The sequence below is a fragment of the Nyctereutes procyonoides genome, unplaced genomic scaffold, assembly GCF_905146905.1.
Source record: "Nyctereutes procyonoides isolate TBG_1078 unplaced genomic scaffold, NYPRO_anot_genome, whole genome shotgun sequence".
Classification (NCBI taxonomy): Eukaryota; Metazoa; Chordata; class Mammalia; order Carnivora; family Canidae; genus Nyctereutes; species Nyctereutes procyonoides.
In genome coordinates, this window is record NW_026575146.1 from 50,339,826 (window position 1) to 50,345,777 (window position 5,952).

General features: G+C 37.4%; 1 pseudogene; it reads left to right on the plus strand.

Moving 5' to 3' along the window:
• Positions 1-4,697: 4,697 nt before the first annotated feature.
• LOC129500948 (cofilin-1-like) lies at positions 4,698-5,264 on the plus strand (annotated as a pseudogene).
• The last annotated feature ends 688 nt before the right edge of the window (positions 5,265-5,952 follow it).

The window sequence follows — 5,952 nt, forward strand, 5'->3', positions numbered from 1 at the left end:
AATCATGCTGAGACTTTGTTCCAGAGTGCACTTGATTTAGGGACAAATGACATCCTGCGAATACTGAATCTTCTGAATTCAAAAATATGGTATGTCTTTAGACTTCTAAGCCCTTTTAAATGTCTCTCAGCAATACTTTTTTTGCAGATGTCTTTCATGATTTTGTTAAATTCATCACTGAGTATATTTTAGCATGCATTGTAAATACTATTGTACTTTAATTTCATTGTACAATTGTTCATTGCTAGTATATAGAAATACAATTGAATTTTTCTATTTGTATCCTATGGCTTTGCTAAATTTATTAGTTGTAGTTTTTAATATATTCTTCATGATTTTCTATGTAGATAATCATGCAATCATTAAATAAAAACAATTTCACTTTTTTCTTTTCAATCTTAACATAATGCTTTTATTTTACTTCCTTATTAAATTGACTAGGACCTCTAGTAAAATATTCAGTAGAACGTTGTGAGAGAAGTTATTTCTGTCTTATTCCAGATTACAGGGAGAAAGCTTTTAATATTTAACCAATAATATTCATTATAATTAATTAATATAGGTAACTTTCATAGCTTTAAGTTTTCTTTTATCTCTAACTTGCTAAGAGTGTTTTCTAAATCATAAATGGATATTGAATTGTGCCAAATGTTTTTTCAGTATCTATATCATGTGATTTTCTCCTCTTATTTGTTAATGTCATAAATTATATTTATTGATTTTAAGTATTAAATCAATAAATATTGCATTTCTAGGGTAAATTCCACTTTGCTATTATGTTTTATTCTTTTTAGTATATTTCTAGATTTAATTTGCCAATATTTAATTATGGAATTTTGGGCCTATATTCATGAGAGATATTTGTAATTTTATTTTCTGATAATGTTCTTTATCAGAAATTATGCTGCTGTCATAAAATGAGTTGGTAAATGTTTTCTCCTTTTCTTCTGGCATTATTCCTTCTTTAAATTTTTGATAGAATTTACCAGCAAAGCAATCTCAGTTTTGTGAAGGTTTCAAATTCCAAATTCTGTTTATTGAATCCATATAGATCTATTCTGATAATCTATCCTTTTTTAAAATAAATATTTTATTTATTTGAGAGAGCAAGAGAAAGAGACAGAGAGAGCAAGAGCACACAAGCAGGGGGAAGGGGCAGAGTCCTGCTTAGCAGAGAGCCTGATATGGGGCTGGATCCTAGGATCCCAGGATCAAGACCTGAGTGGAAGGCAGATGCTTAATATGGCCTGCACCATATTAAGCCATATTAAGACACAGAGAGGGTAAATTGATTTTTAACTGAACTACCCAGGCACCCCCTTGATAATCTATTCTTATTGCATTAATTTCAGTAATTTCAGTAAATCGATTTTTCTTTCTTTTTTAAAAAAGATTTTATTTATTTATTTGAGAGAGAGAGAGAGAGAGACAGCATGAGCAGGAGGTGAGGAGGGGCAGAGGGAGGGAAAAGCAGGCTCCCAGCTAAGCAGGGAGACCCAGGTGGGGCTGGATCCCAGGACCCTGAGATCATGACTTGAGCAGAAAGCAGAAACTTAACTGACTGTGCCACCCAGGAACCCTAGTAAATTGATTTAAAAACATTTTTTTTCTATTTTGTCAGAATTGCAAAATTTATAAGCATAAGTATTCAGAATATCTTTTATATTCTTTTAAAGTTTTGTTAAACCTATAGTTACAATGTTTCATTTAATGTTGGTATTGGAAATCTGTGCTTTTTTTTTTCGCTTTTCCTTGCTGAATAAGGTGAAGATTCTTTTTTATCAATTTTAGTAGTCTTATTAAGGAACCAATTGTTGACCTTATTGATTTTCTAATTATTTGTTTGTTATTTAATGGATGTCTGTTTTTATTTTTAATTATAGATAAAAAATTTCCCTCTAAAGTTGCTTTAGCTACACTAGATGCTTCAGCTCTCTTAGTTGTTACTATTTTCATTGCTTTTTTCTTTATCACAGCTACTTTCCAGGATTTCCTGATAAAATATTTCACTCTCTGACTTTAATTGTAGCATTGATAGTCATTTCCTTTTCTTTTTTAAAAATTCAAATTCAATTAGCCAAAATACAGTACTTCATTAGTCTCAGATGTAGTGTTCAATCAGTTGTGTAGCACTGATATTTAAAACATAATATGGTGATGCTTTCAAGGCATAGGCAAATAATTATTTTAAAATAATCTAAAATACTTATAATGTGGAGAACAAAGGCAAAAGAAAAAAATTACTTACAACTTCCTTACAACGTATAGCGCATTGACAAGAATTTGAGACTGGCAGAGTGACCTTCTTCATGGAGCTTAGCTGCCTCGATGTTAGTATTTTGCTAGAGGCAAAAGACCACCTTGTTGACATTAGCTCAACCCCCAAGACCTGTAAAAAATTCCTTTGGAAACTTCCTTTATCCCCATACTCCCTCCCCTCCTAGATATATGTTAATAAATATCTTGCTAGCATATGGTTAACTGATATACATCTGAAGGGTCTCATGACTAAGGTTTTAGATGGTAAACAACAGCCCCTCAAGATCCTGGAAAACTTGCTTCAAAATTCCTAAGAGACTTATGCTATCCCTACCCCCTCCCAACTTGAAAGTATAAAATCAGTCACCCCTTACAACCTCAGGGCAGCCTTTTCTGCCTATTCTCCTGTTTTAATAAAACCATCCTTTTTGCATCGAAGATGTCTCAAGAATGCTTTCTTGATCATTTGCTCCTGAGCCCCAACATTTCACGTCAACTAAGTATATTCTTCTGATGAAGATTTCATTATGAGAAAATGATCACATTTTTCCAGCTTAATTAGAGAGGAAACCATGTATTTGAAAATAACAAGCCACAAAGTTACATGCAAACTTTTTTGAACTATTACAATTTTTCCTGGCAACCTGGCAGCTCTCCATTAACCTAGGACTCAACATTCAAAGGGAGAGAGTAAAAAACGAAGTCAAAATTTATTTTAAAGGCTGTCATCTTTTTTTTTTAAAGATTTATTTATTTATGTTAGACATGGAGAGAGAGAGAGAGAGAGTGAGAGAGAGAGAGAGAGAGAGAGAGGTAGAGACACAGGCAGAGGGAGAAGCAGGCTCCACGCAGGGAGCCCGACGTGGGACTTGATCCCGGGACTCCAGGATCGCGCCCTGGGCCAAAGGCAGGCGCCAAACCACTGAGCCACCCAGGGATCCCCAGGCTGTCATCTTTTAATGTGGTCAAATCTTTGATTAGATTATCCTTTGATCAGTCTTCTTAAAACAATAGGATATGTTTATTTCAAAAAGCTCACACTGAAATGTAGGGTACTTTTTGATTTTGAACTTTTTCTCCAATTATTTCATAGTTATTATTCAACACCTTGAGACTCAAGGCTCCATTGTAGAGCAAATAGGTACATATTTAATGCAAAATAATTTCTTGTACGGCTATTTGACAACTCAATTAATAAATAAAATCTTTAAAAAACAAAAGACCAGGAAAAATGGATAATATGTGGCCATTATGCAGTTACCACTGGGGATGCCAGAAGTTGAACCAAGTGTATTTTATTTATTCATGAGAGACACAGAGAGGGAAAGGCAGAGACAGAGACAGAGGTAGAGGGAGAGGCAGGCTCCCTTCAGGGAATCCAGTGTGGGACTCGATCCCGGGACTGTGGTATTGGGACCAGAGCCGAAGGCCAACACTCAATGGCTGAGCCACCCAGGCATCCCTGGAGGTATGTTTAAAAAAAAAAAAAAAAAAGAAAGAAAGAAAAGTTAATTTAAGAAAAACAATGAGCAAGAGATCTGAGGAAGAAATCTGAGAGGAGGAAATACTAATAGCTAAGAAACATAAGAAAAGATACTTACCTACAAATGACATAAGGACAATGCATATTTACATGGTATATCACTCCATGTCCATCAGATTAGCAAAAAGTAAAATGCTTAAAAATAAAGCATTGATGAAAATGTAGAACCTCACATACATTCGTAGGAATGTAAAATAATGCAATTACTTTGTAAAGCAATTTTGCTGCATTTATTATGCTGGATACTTTCTGGTTATCCCTCCACATCCACTCTTTCTTTGCCTAGACTTTTGCCGTAGGAGGCTGACCTTATGTGAAAAGGCTCCCTGGTCCTTTGGCTTCTAGTTGGGTACAAATGAATATTGGAGGATGAAGGGGAAGTGAATTCATGGCATTTATTTTGTTGCCCCTCTCACATGTATTTGTTGTACCCTATTCCTTATGCTATAGATCCTGTCATAGATTTCTCTCCATGGAGTTACATTTTTTAAATCTTTTAAATTGCTTCCTCCCTTTGCTACTTACTTAAGGCTTAAGAGTAGTGATAGCTATCTGCTATGGCTAATTCCAGAGTATTGTGCTATTTCCTGCATCCCTAAACTCTGATGATGCATATTAAATAGTTTTTATTACATTCCTCTTAAAATGTCCACTTTGAATGTATCATCTGATTTTTGCTAGGATCCCAAGGAAATCCTTGGTGAAGCTGAATACCAATGATCATTATTTGGTATATACCTCAAGATACTCTTGTGCATTTGCTCAACCTGTTATACATGAATATTTATTAAAACATTGTAATAGTAAAAATAGGTTCAGTTGGATCTCGGCAGCAGCTGCAGCGGCTCTCATCTCTTCTGACCCTTTTTTCTATATCCCTTTCGCTTCTGGAAACATGGCCTCTGGCATGGCGGTTTCTGAGGGTGTCATCAAAGTGTTCAATGACATGAAGGTGCGTAAGCTTCAACACCAGAGGAGGTGAAGAAGTGCAAGAAGGCAGTACTTTTCTGCCTGAGTGAGGACAAGAAGAACATCATCCTCGAGGAGGGCAAGGAGATCCTGGTAGGTGATGTGGGCCAGACTGTAGATGTCCCTTACACCACCTTTGTCAAGATGCTACCAGACAAGGACTGCCGCTATGCCCTCTATGATGCAACCTATGAGACCAAGGAGAGCAAGGAGGAGGACCTGGTGTTTATCTTCTGGGCACCTGAGTCTGCACCCCTTAAGAGCAAAATGATTTATGCCAGCTCAAGGATGCCTTCAAGAAAAAGCCGACCGGGATCAAGCATGAGTTACAAGCAAACTGCTACGAGGAGATCAAGGACCGCCGCACCCTGGCAGAGAAACTGGGGGGCAGTGCCGTCATCTCTCTGGAGGGCAAGCCTTTGTGAGCCACCTCCAGCCCCCTGCCTGGAGCATCTGGCAGCCCCAGACCTGCCCATGGGGGTTGCAGGCTGCCCCCTTCCTGCCAGACTGGAGGGGCTAGGGGGATCCCAGCAGGGGGAGGGCAATCCCTTAACCCCAGTTGCCAAACAGCCCCCTCACCCCCTGGACCTTCCTCCTCCCTCTATCCCTGATGGTTCTGGCTTTCCCAGACAACTTTTGATCTTCTGATTCCTCTTGGGTTGAAGCAGACCAAGTTCCCCCCAGACACACCAGTTTGGGGGGGCTGTATTTTTTAACGACACCCCAGTTCCCCACCTGTTCCTCCCTTTTCCCATGCTGCCAACTTCTAACCACAATAGTGACTCTGTGCTTGTCTGTTTAGTTCTGTGTATAAATGGAATGTGTGGAGATGACCCTTCCTTGTGCCACCTGGTTCCCCTCTCCTTTTCCCCTGGTCTTGGCACTCATGGAAACAGGACCAGTAAGGGACCTTCAATTTAAAAAAAACAAAAACACATACAACAACAACAACAACAAACATTGTAATAGCAAAAATAAAAACTGATCTAAGTGTATAAAAACAGAATAATGGCTCAATACATTGAAGTATAATAATACAATGTAGCATTATTCAGCAGTGAAATAAAATAAAAGTAGAGACAATGTACCAATGGGTATAAAACTCAAAAGTATAATTTCCAGTGATAAAGTAAGTTTGAGAAGTGTTTAAACAGAAAGAAGCCATGTATATAAAGATTAAT